This window comes from Salmo salar, chromosome ssa19 (assembly GCF_905237065.1).
Source record: "Salmo salar chromosome ssa19, Ssal_v3.1, whole genome shotgun sequence".
Taxonomy (NCBI): Eukaryota; Metazoa; Chordata; class Actinopteri; order Salmoniformes; family Salmonidae; genus Salmo; species Salmo salar.
Genome location: NC_059460.1, coordinates 29,950,579 through 29,962,725, shown reverse-complemented (window position 1 = coordinate 29,962,725; position 12,147 = coordinate 29,950,579). Strand labels below are relative to the sequence as shown.

The window sequence follows — 12,147 nt, the reverse complement described above, 5'->3', positions numbered from 1 at the left end:
GAGTAACAGGCAGTTTACTTTGGGCACGCTTTTCATCCGGACGTGAAAATACTACCCCCTATCCCTAAGAAGTTTATAATAACCTTTTTTTTTATTACGCAACTCATTGAGTAGGCAATATTTCAAATAGAGGCGATCATTGTGATCTTAAATGTCACATATCAACCTGGACTCAGGAGTAGACGTAACTTAGTAAACGAAAATCAGGGACACACAAATTAGTATGATATGTTACATTTGGTATGGTATGTATTCATTTGTGGATGTCCGTCATCCATTTCATTTGATATGTTGCGAATTACAGTTCTTATGAAATGACCCACATGAAAACATACTATATTGTATACTATGTTAGGAATACTATATCACTGTAGTGTTTTGCAAACTAGTACTTACTGTAGTATACTGTAATATACTGTAGTATTTACAGTTTACTATAGTTTAAATACTGAAGTAAAATTGTTTATATACTATAGTAATTACTGTAGTGTTTTGCAGACTGTGCTATACTGTAGTATTTACTGAAGTGTTTTTGTTTTATAATCTTTGACATAGAAGTGGGCGGCTTTCTCCTTGAGGAAACCTACTAGAGGAATTCTAAAAGAGAAAATGTTCCATAACCTATAGGTAAGTACAGTAGGACTGGGTTCTGAACGGAGAGTTCCACACTTCTGCTCTTTTCTATAACCTGTAGGGAACTCAATATATGGTCTATACTTGGCATGTAGGTCGATCACTTATGGGGGCCGCAAATTGGAATATGCTAACAGCAGGAATCTCTACTGACTGGTAGACAGAATGTGTGTATCGCCTGGAGAGGAGTTTCAATGGAGACGCTTTGATTAGATAAATCCTAATGCCAATGTGTAGAAGCTGTGGACTATGATTCTATTTGTCTCTTATGCTGGGAGCAAGGGCCATTGGTATAACAAGACTCACATTACGAGAGATTATGCACACTACAGCTCGCAATGCATCATGACATTTTAAAGTAATTCCACATGTGAGTTAGATTTGCACATGTGAAAAAAGTTATTCCACATGTGAAATTGCTCATTAGTTTTTTTCCCGTTAAAGTTTTTCACATATGAATTTGAATATATTTTTTATTGTATTAGGTTCCTCATTAGCTACTGCTAAAGCAAAGCAGCTACTCTTCCTGGGGTCCACACAAATCATAAAATATTATATAATACATACCATTAATAGACAAGTACATCACAAGGACAGAACTACATTTTTATTTGAAAAATATTCAAACCTTATTTTACCAGGTAAGTTGACTGAGAACACATTCTCATTGACAGCAACGACCTGGGGAATAGTTACAGGGGAGAGGAAGGGCGATCAATGAGACAATTGGATGCTGGGGATAATTAGGTGGCCATGATGGTATGAAGGCCAGATTGGGAGTTTAGTCAGGACACCGGGGTTAACACCCCTACTCTTACGATGTGCCATGGTGACCACAGAGAGGCATTCATTTAAAATGTATACACGCTTTCATACATTTATGCCTTCATAATCATGTGATTCATAGACACTACTGAAAGCAAGTGCAACACACGAAAATGGAAATGCAATTACATGGAGGTATGTTGCAAATAGGCTGACACTTTCGTTAAATTCCCCTGATGTGAATATAATCACCTTTTATCACTAAATCCCCCTGACACAGTGTGGAATGTGTTTTTTTTTGCCCGACGGACACATTTTCCTTGGTTAAAGAAAGAAGAAACTCCGTTGAGCTGTTGAGACCTCTTCTTCCTTTGCGTAGAAGACTCTCAGCGAGTCACAGACAGCTGTGGAGCGTAGCTTTAAAGTGCTCCGGAACATGTGGCTACCTCCTTTGGTGTTCAATGAAACAGGCTATTTAGGTCTAGACATGCTTCTGCTGCTGAACACTGAAATTGTGTGGAACACCATCTGAATCGACAAGATTACACACAATCACATTTAGACAGCAATAATTTGGGCCCTCACGCCTCAAGACTTTGCTTAATCACCGAGTCTTTCACTGTGGTTTATGGGAAAGAACCGTCAACTCCTTAAATGGTATAACCTCAAAAGCATTTAGAAATCCCTCACCATGCAGCATTCTGTGGCTGTCGGTGGGGTGTCTGTATACAGATGAAGGGCTCTAGCTGTGACTATATTTCATGTGAATGTCCTACATCTTCAGCACTAGCAAACCCATTTGCCTTTTGTGGTGTTGTGGCGTGGGGAAGGCAGATATAGGCCAAACTCTTACTCTTACTCCTACTCTTAGGGAACCCTTAAAGGAAAACTCCACTCAAAAACTATCTTTTGGTATTTGTTTAATTAGTCCATTGTTGATATAATCCTAAAATGTTTTGCATGTCAGCAATCAGCTTTTCAAGATATATAACTTTCAAAATACAGAAATACAGCCACTATGATGCATTTTGCATCATATGATGCTGTATTTTTCTTTTTTCTTTCAAGAGGATCAAAGTTCAGAAGAAAAAAAATATAGAAATAGTACTTCCTGACGTTGCTTTGAATCTTGGTCAACTTTCACATGAGATGGTTTGAAACATCAAAGAGTTGAGCATCACTCAAATGTTCGGCACAACTAGGTCCTCTTCATGTGATAAAGAGATGACTTCCACCTCTGTAATAGCTTCACAGATATTCTGATAAGGTCTAGAGATGAACTGCCATCAATCAAGCCAAACATTGTATTTCAACATATAACAGAGGCAATATATTGTCCACTGAAAACATAATTCCTAAATGAATCCTTTATTGAATAGCTGGCAACGACATATGAAAATTAACATGATAAAATGATTATCCTGTCAATCAAAGAGAGAAATTGAATCAATGACAGAGCGATACAAGAAGAGTGATTTAGAGTAGGCACACTGTGCCATGCAGGGCTTGATGAGTCTCTTAAGTTTCAGCGGCATATGGTGGTGATATAATTTTAGTGCAGACACTCAAGTGAATCTGCTTAAACATTTCCCGGGTGGCAGAGCAGCATAGGTACAGTTCAGTGCTTCGAAGTGCTTACAGTACAGTACAGTGTGGTATGAATATATCAGCTCAGAGCTCTGGGCCCTGTATTCATAAAGCATCTCAGAGTAGGAGCACTGATCAGTTTCTCTTTTTAGATCATAATGAATAAGATTGTATGGACAGGGGGGACCTGATCCTAGATCAGACACTTTATTAACATTGTACGGCCGTGGGCTAAATCAGGGTCACACAGAGTTTTTCAAATCTACTTTGAAACAAAAGTATTCACCTCACACACATTGTAAGGATCTATGTGTAGCTGGTGCAGAGGAGTCAGGCGCAGGACAGCAGAGATGAATAAATAAAAGTAACTTTACGCAAAGTCATCAAAAATACAAGAGAATTACCATGCCCACAAATATGGACCACAATACAACAAACAATCACTCACAACCAAACATGGGGAACAGAGGGTTAAATAGTCTTCCCTGTGGCTCAGTTGGTAGAGCATGGTGTTTGCAACGCCAGCATGGTGTGTGCAACGCCAGGGTTGTGGGTTCGATTCCCACGGGGGGCCAGTACAAAAAAAAAAGGCATGAAATGAAATGTATGCATTCACTAGTGTAATAAGAGCGTCTGCTAAGTCACTAAAATGTAAAAATGTTCAATAATAAACAGGTAATTGGGTGAGTGAAACCAGGTGTGTAAGACATAGACAAAACAAATGGAAAATGAAAATTGGATCGGCGGTGGCTAGAAGGCTGGTGATGTCGACCGCCGAACGTCGCCTGAACAAGGAGAGGGACCGACTTCGGCGGAAGTCATGACAGTACCCCCCCTTGACGCGCAGCTCCAGCAGCGCGCCGACACCTGACCAAAATCCCGGATTAACCTCTGGTAGTAGTTGGCAAACCCTAGAAACCGCTGCACTTCCTTTACCGTGGTGGGAGTCGGCAAATTACGCACGTCTGAAATGCGGTCAATCTCCATCTCCACCCCTGAAGTGGAAATGCGTTACCCTAGGAAGGAGACGGACTGTTGGAAGAACAGACATTTCTCAGCCTTGACATACAGGTCATGCTCCAACAGGAGACTGAGCACCAGGGACACATGCTCGGCGCGTGTAGTGGAGTATATCAGAATGTCGTCGATATACACCACTACACCCTGCCTGTGCAGGCAAGAAAATCTCATCAACAAAGGCCTGGAAGACTGATGGAGCATTCATCAACCTGTACGGCATGACGAGGTACTCATAGTGCCCTGAGGTGGTACTAAATGCCGTCTTCCACTGATCCCCCTCCCAGATACTCACCAGGTTGTAAGCACTCCTGAGATCCAATTTCGTGAAGAAGCGCGCTCCGTGCATTGACTCGATTGCACTGGCGATGAGAGGCAGCGGGTAGCTATACCTCACTGTGATCTGATTGATCCATCAATAGTCAATACACGGGCACAGACCCCCATCCCTCTTCTTCACAAAAAAGAAACTCGAGGAGCTAGGTGAAGTGGAGGGACGAATATATCCCTGCCCCAGGGATTCGGAGACATATGTTTCCATAGCCGCAGTCTCCTCCTGTGACAGAGGATACACGTGACTCCTGGGAAGTGTTGCTTCTACCAGGAGATTTATCGCACAATCCCCCCGTCAATGAGGTGGTAATTTAGTCGCCCTCTTCTTACAGAAGGCAAGAGCCAAATCGGCATATTCTGAGGGGATGCGCACGGTGGAGACCTGGTCTGGACTTTCCACTGTTGTCTCACCGATGGAAACCCCCACACACCTCCCTGAGCACTCTCGTGACCACCCCTTGAGAGCCCTCTGTTGCCACGAAATAGTGGGGTTCTGACAGGCCAACCAGGGTAGGCCCAGCACCACGGGAAACGCAGGAGAATCAATAAGGAAGAGACTGATTCTCTCCTTGTAACCCTCCTGCATAACCATGTCAAGTGGAGCGGTGGCCTCTCTAATCAGCCCTGACCCCAATGGTCGACTATCTAGGGCATGCACAGGGAAGGGCATATCCACAGGAACAAGGGGAATCCCTAAACTATGAGCAAATGAACTGTCAATAAAATTCCCAGCTGCGCCTGAATCTACGAGCGCCTTATGCTGGGAATGTGGGGAAAACTCAGGAAATGAAATAAACACATACATGTGAGCAACAGGGGGCTCTGGGTGAGCCTGGTGCCGACTCACCTGGGGTGACACGATAGTGCCCTGCCTGCTGCCTCAACTCCCTGAGGAACCCCCCAGCACCGAACAGCAGTGTGCCCTCTGCGGCCACAGATGGTGCAGGAAATGGCCCCTCCGGTCGCCCTAAGTGCAGCACCTCCCAGCTCCATGGGCGTCAGAGCGGAGGTGCTTGGGGATGGAACTGACAGGTTCCAATCCGGATGTCTGCGGGCAGTCAGCAGGTTGTCCAGCCGGATGGACATGTCCACCAGCTGGTCCAATGTGAGGGTGGTGTCTCGGCAGGCCAACTCACGACGGACGTCCTCGCGCAGACTGCACCTGTAGTGATCGATCAGGGCCCTGTCGTTCCATCCTGCGCTGGCAGCCAGGGTCCGGAGGTCCAAGGCGAAATCCTGCGCGCTCCTTGTCCCCTGCTTCAGGTGGAATAGATGTTCTACACTGCCCGAAAGCGGCGGGTGAATTCTGCGTAATGGTCCAATGCCGCGTCTCCCTCACTCCATACAGCGTTGGCCCACTCCAGGGCTTTGCCTGAGAGGCAGGAGACGAGGGCGGACACACTCTCACGCCCCGAAGGAGCCGGGTGGACGGTCGCCAGGTAGAGCTCCAGCTGTAGTATAAACCCCTGGCATCCGGCAGCCGTCCCATGATACTCCCTCGGGAGCGCGAGTCGAATCCCGCTGGGACCAGGTGGAAGAGGGGTGGACAGTGGGACCTGTTGTTGTGGGGCTGGTGGAGGCGCTGGAAAATCTCCTCCTCTCTCCCAACGATCCATCGTCTGCAGCACGCGATCCATGGCTGTGCCCAGACGTTGCAACATGGTCGCGCGCTGCAGAACGCGCTCCTCCACTGGAAGTGGGAGGGTGTCTGCTCCTGCTGACTCCATTCGGGGTGAGTGATTCTGTAAGGATCTATGTGTAGCTGGTGCAGATGAGTCAGGCGCAGGACAGCAGAGATGAGTAAATAAAAGTGACTTTACTCAAAGTCATCAAAAATACAAGAGAATTTCCAAGCCCACAAATACGGACCACAATACAACAAACAATCACTCACAACCAAACATGGGGAACAGAGGGTTAAATAATAAACAGGTAATTGGGTGAGTGAAACCAGGTGTGTAAGACATAGACAAAACAAATGGAAAATGAAAAGTGGATCGGTGTTGGCTAGAAGGCCGGTGACGTCGACCGCCGAACGCCGCCCGAACAAGGAGAGGGACCGACTTTGGCGGAAGTCGTGACACACATGGTTATGGGCTTTAAAAAAGAAGACACCTGTACCAAGATATAGAGTTAAAATGTATTCAATTTTGAGTTTGCATCCCAATATTACACTTTATGTACATCACAGAAGACTGAAATATAACTAAACTGTTTGACATAGAAACATCGGATTTTCTGCATTTAGAAAAAAACTATTGCTTATTAATTATGAAAAATATGAATAACATTCCAAGTGTCTCGACGGGAGATCTGAAGGGCTTGATGTTAGGCAAACAGTAATCTAACTCGTCCCTATCTCCAAGAGGACAGAGTGGTGGGAAGAAAGAGGCCTAATAGGGAAAATGTCCCACCTCATCACCACCTCCCTGTGTTGCCATAATGGAGTGTCCACGGCCTTTAATGGAACCAACCTCCCACCTCAACAGTCCCTATTCACTCACTGTCATCATTCACGGCCATCACTTCCTCAGAATATAATGGTTTTAGAGGGGCCCTTTTATCCCATTGTCTCTGGGCCTCTGTGTCTTCTTCCTTTTCGGAAGCCCAAACTGGAGAAATGGCCCTGTTAGCTGGGCTTGGTGCCTGACCTCTGAACCCCTCCTTCAGCTTTGTTTTGGGTCTCTGTCCCCCTTGCCAAGGCGAATCAGACCCAGGTCGGCTCATGGAGAAAGGGAGCCACTGGGTGTCTCATTGTTTTCACATTCATTACATAGACAAGTGGGCCCCAGAGTGAACACCTACGCTCCTCATAGCCACACACAGTCCAGGGTAAATATCCACACAAAGTGACAGCTCCTATTAGGCGAGCAATGCATTTGAATTGAGAGAGGGGTTCAAAGAACAACCAACAACGACATGGGAATATTCGATAGGAGAAGACCATGCAGTGCATTTTCTCGCCATTGTATTTTTGGAACGTTTAGGGGCCCCACATCAAATGCTGTTGTGTAATGCAATGCTATGCAAATGCAATAATCTCATATAATAATGTGCAATAACTCATCAGAAAGTCATCAAAAGTGATGTGAAAGGGGTTAAAACTTTGACTGTGCTTCATTCATCACGTGACAGAGTAGCTTAAATGAATACTCACAAAGCCAATATGTTGCCTTTCATATACTCCACACCACTACTATTCCGACAGGGAGGAGAGGTGATCCTTCAGGGCAGGCTGCTGTTCAAGGCAGGGATGCCAGCCACCTAGGCTGTGATACTCTGGTTCTGGCTCTGTGCTTTAGGTGGCAGGAGAGTTCCAGGGAGAGAGGACTTAGTTAGTTAGACCTCAGAAGCGGGGTCAAGGGGTTGGGTGGACGACTGCGAGGAGAGGGCAGCACAGCAGCCAGCCCTACCACAAACTACACACAACCCTGTTCCTGCCATGGCCCAGGACTAAGGATTAACACACAGTGGCTTGGCAAGGATGGTCCCAATCCTCTTATATACACAAAACATGCTCAGTAATTATATGCTAATTGAAATGTATTTAAACTAGTGTGCCAAAATAATTTAGACGATAGTATCAAACCCACTACCCTGGCGTTGTAAGCACCATGCTTAAACTACAGTCACCTACAGATACATTTTATCCTTTAATCTGGAGAAGTTTAAAATAGTGCATTTAACACTCCCTGTAGATCTATTGACTACAGTCCACCATATGAAGAGAGCTAGAACACCTCACCGGGCATTTCACTGTTGTATTCTCTTCCTGGCAAGCAGCATGAGATGGTGAACTCTCTAAAGAGATGGAGCTCAATCAGAATCCCTATGTAGAATACCCTATGTAGTGCATTACTTTTGACTAGAGCCCTGTAGGAGCCCTATGGGTCTGGTCAAAAGTAGTGCACTATATAAGGAATAGGGTATCATTTGGGACTCAGACCCGAGTGTTTTAGTAATAGTCTCCACACAGCCAGTTGGAGGTACCCTCAGTGCAGAGCTAATAAGAACTTCATACCAGGAAAATATACATCTCTGTCCGTTGTGCTGGCAGGGTGCTGGCAGGAATTAGTTGCTTTCAACTGTGTTTCTCCTCTCCAGGTTTGCAGATAAAACAGCTGGAAGTGTAATAACGGATATAGGGTTTCCTGGTGTATAACTTGATCATGACCTGGTAAAACAGCATGTTACATTTAGACCGATTAGACTTACATAGAGCTCTAACGAGCCAACACAGGTCTGACCTGTGAGAAGAACGCAATAAAGACAAGCAGGTTATTACTGCTATCACAGCATTGGATTCACAAAGATGCCAGTCTGAATAGTCAGCCATTTTACGAGATGCTGCTGCCTGCCCTTCCCGCTCCACAATGACCTAACATCACAGTGGAGACTTTGACATTGTGAACAGTAGCGGCCATTTGTTGAAGACAGACAGACAGACAGACAGACAGACAGGCAGGCAGGCAGGCAGGCAGGCAGGCAGGCAGGCAGGCAGGCAGGCAGGCAGGCAGGCAGGCAGGCAGGCAGGCAGACATTCAAAACAGGCAGAGTGTTAGAAAAACCAGACAAGACAGGCAGACAGACAGACATATACATTCACAGACAGACAGACAGACAGGCAGGCAGAGATGTATACTGTATATTCATAGAGAGACAGACAAACCGACAGAGACACTCACAGACAGACATATACATTAATAGACAGACAGCCATATACATTCACAGACAGACATATACATTCACAGACAGACAGACAGAGAGAGAGAGAGAGAGAGAGAGAGAGAGAGAGACAGTGTTACGTGTGACACGTTTTTCTTGCTCCCCATTTCCCCATGTTACTGTATATTCATAGAGAGACAGACAAACCGACAGAGACACTCACAGACAGACATATACATTAATAGACAGACAGCCATATACATTCACAGACAGACATATACATTCACAGACAGACAGACAGACAGACAGACAGACAGACAGACAGAGAGACAGTGTTACGTGTGACACGTTTTTCTTGCTCCCCATTTTCCCATGTTAGTGTGTTTGTGTCCTAGGCATTACAGGTGTACTGAGTTGCGGCTGACGATGGTGGGCGTGGCTTCGGTCCGTAGTCCTGGCAGCTGTAGCTGATTGACGAGAGGATATCTGTTTGCCGTGTGAGAGGATATCTGTTTGCCGTGTGAGAAGAAAGAGAGAGAGGAGGGACCCTTGTTTTGTTTGACTAGTTGAGGATTTGATGATTTGTTATTTTAATTTATCTTTATCTTTATTTGTGTTTCAGCCTATCCTCTTGAGGTACTCCACCCTACCTAGGTCCTGGAGAAGGGAAAAGGTAGATCTGCCCATGGGTGTACATTCCCACGTAGCCGGGCGGGTGTCACCCTTGTATTTTCTTGGAACCAGGTAGGACAGTGGGTTAGGGTTTAGAGTGTGTTAGGAAGGATTAGGAACCAGGTAGGACAGTGGGTTAGGGTTTAGAGTGTGTTAGGAAGGATTAGGAACCAGGTAGGACAGTGGGTTAGGGTTTAGAGTGTGTTAGGAAGGATTAGGAACCAGGTAGGACAGTGGGTTAGGGTTTAGAGTGTGTTAGGAAGGATTAGGAACCAGGTAGGACAGTGGGTTAGGGTTTAGAGTGTGTTAGGAAGGATTAGGAACCAGGTAGGACAGTGGGTTAGGGTTTAGAGTGTGTTAGGAAGGATTAGGAACCAGGTAGGACAGTGGGTTAGGGTTTAGAGTGTGTTAGGAAGGATTAGGAACCAGGTAGGACAGTGGGTTAGGGTTTAGAGTGTGTTAGGAAGGATTAGGAACCAGGTAGGACAGTGGGTTAGGGTTTAGAGTGTGTTAGGAAGGATTAGGAAACAGGTAGGACAGTGGGTTAGGGGTTTAGAGTGTGTTAGGAAGGATTAGGAACCAGGTAGGACAGTGGGTTAGGGTTTAGAGTGTGTTAGGAAGGATTAGGAACCAGGTAGGACAGTGGGTTAGGGTTTAGAGTGTGTTAGGAAGGATTAGGAAACAGGTAGGACAGTGGGTTAGGGTTTAGAGTGTGTTAGGAAGGATTAGGAACCAGGTAGGACAGTGGGTTAGGGTTTAGAGTGTGTTAGGAAGGATTAGGAACCAGGTAGGACAGTGGGTTAGGGGTTTAGAGTGTGTTAGGAAGGATTAGGAACCAGGTAGGACAGTGGGTTAGGGTTTAGAGTGTGTTAGGAAGGATTAGGAACCAGGTAGGACAGTGGGTTAGGGTTTAGAGTGTGTTAGGAAGGATTAGGAACCAGGTAGGACAGTGGGTTAGGGTTTAGAGTGTGTTAGGAAGGATTAGGAACCAGGTAGGACAGTGGGTTAGGGTTTAGAGTGTGTTAGGAAGGATTAGGAACCAGGTAGGACAGTGGGTTAGGGTTTAGAGTGTGTTAGGAAGGATTAGGAACCAGGTAGGACAGTGGGTTAGGGTTTAGAGTGTGTTAGGAAGGATTAGGAACCAGGTAGGACAGTGGGTTAGGGTTTAGAGTGTGTTAGGAAGGATTAGGAACCAGGTAGGACAGTGGGTTAGGGTTTAGAGTGTGTTAGGAAGGATTAGGAACCAGGTAGGACAGTGGGTTAGGGTTTTAGAGTGTGTTAGGAAGGATTAGGAACCAGGTAGGACAGTGGGTTAGGGTTTAGAGTGTGTTAGGAAGGATTAGGAACCAGGTAGGACAGTGGGTTAGGGTTTAGAGTGTGTTAGGAAGGATTAGGAACCAGGTAGGACAGTGGGTTAGGGTTTAGAGTGTGTTAGGAAGGATTAGGAACCAGGTAGGACAGTGGGTTAGGGTTTAGAGTGTGTTAGGAAGGATTAGGAACCAGGTAGGACAGTGGGTTAGGGTTTAGAGTGTGTTAGGAAGGATTAGGAACCAGGTAGGACAGTGGGTTAGGGTTTAGAGTGTGTTAGGAAGGATTAGGAACCAGGTAGGACAGTGGGTTAGGGTTTTAGAGTGTGTTAGGAAGGATTAGGAACCAGGTAGGACAGTGGGTTAGGGTTTAGAGTGTGTTAGGAAGGATTAGGAACCAGGTAGGACAGTGGGTTAGGGTTTAGAGTGTGTTAGGAAGGATTAGGAACCAGGTAGGACAGTGGGTTAGGGTTTAGAGTGTGTTAGGAAGGATTAGGAACCAGGTAGGACAGTGGGTTAGGGTTTAGAGTGTGTTAGGAAGGATTAGGAACCAGGTAGGACAGTGGGTTAGGGTTTAGAGTGTGTTAGGAAGGATTAGGAACCAGGTAGGACAGTGGGTTAGGGTTTAGAGTGTGTTAGGAAGGATTAGGTGTGTAGAAGAGGGACCTTTTGTTTTATTTTCATTAATTGGACCCCGATCCCAAACATTCCCTTTTCTTACCTTCCCTGGTTGTTTTTTTGTTTTTTTTTCTTACTGATTCTTTATGGATGTTTTATATTGTTTGCTTAATTACTTTACTAAACATCCCCCGAGGGCTAACCTTGAGTTCTGGTTGTGGTCTGGTTATTTCCGCTCATTACACCCCACATTACTTCCCCATCCATCTGGTTTACCTTGTGTGCGTAAGCCCAGGCATTTACGTCTCCTCCTCAGACGAGCTACACCCAAGGGGAGAACGTAAGATGGGGGCTCATCCGGGATCTTTTTTGATCCAGCTTGTGCCCACACACTAGGGTAGTAAAGGTGGATTGGGTGGTTGTTGTGTTGGGTGTAGTGTTTAGTTCTGTGTTGGATGTTGTAGTTAGGTGGTGGATTTAGAAAATGGCCAACTTTAACCTGAAGTTTTTTCTGGATAACCCAACGTGGGAGGGATTTGAGAATTTGTAG

At 45.5% G+C, this 12,147-nt stretch overlaps 1 non-coding gene across 1 annotated transcript; it reads right to left on the bottom strand.

Annotated features, from left to right (window-relative positions):
• Positions 1–560: 560 nt before the first annotated feature.
• Positions 561–615, bottom strand: LOC123729059 (U7 small nuclear RNA). The gene has a single exon (XR_006760842.1). It is a non-coding gene; the product is annotated as a U7 small nuclear RNA (small nuclear RNA).
• Between the last annotated feature and the right edge of the window lie 11,532 nt (positions 616–12,147).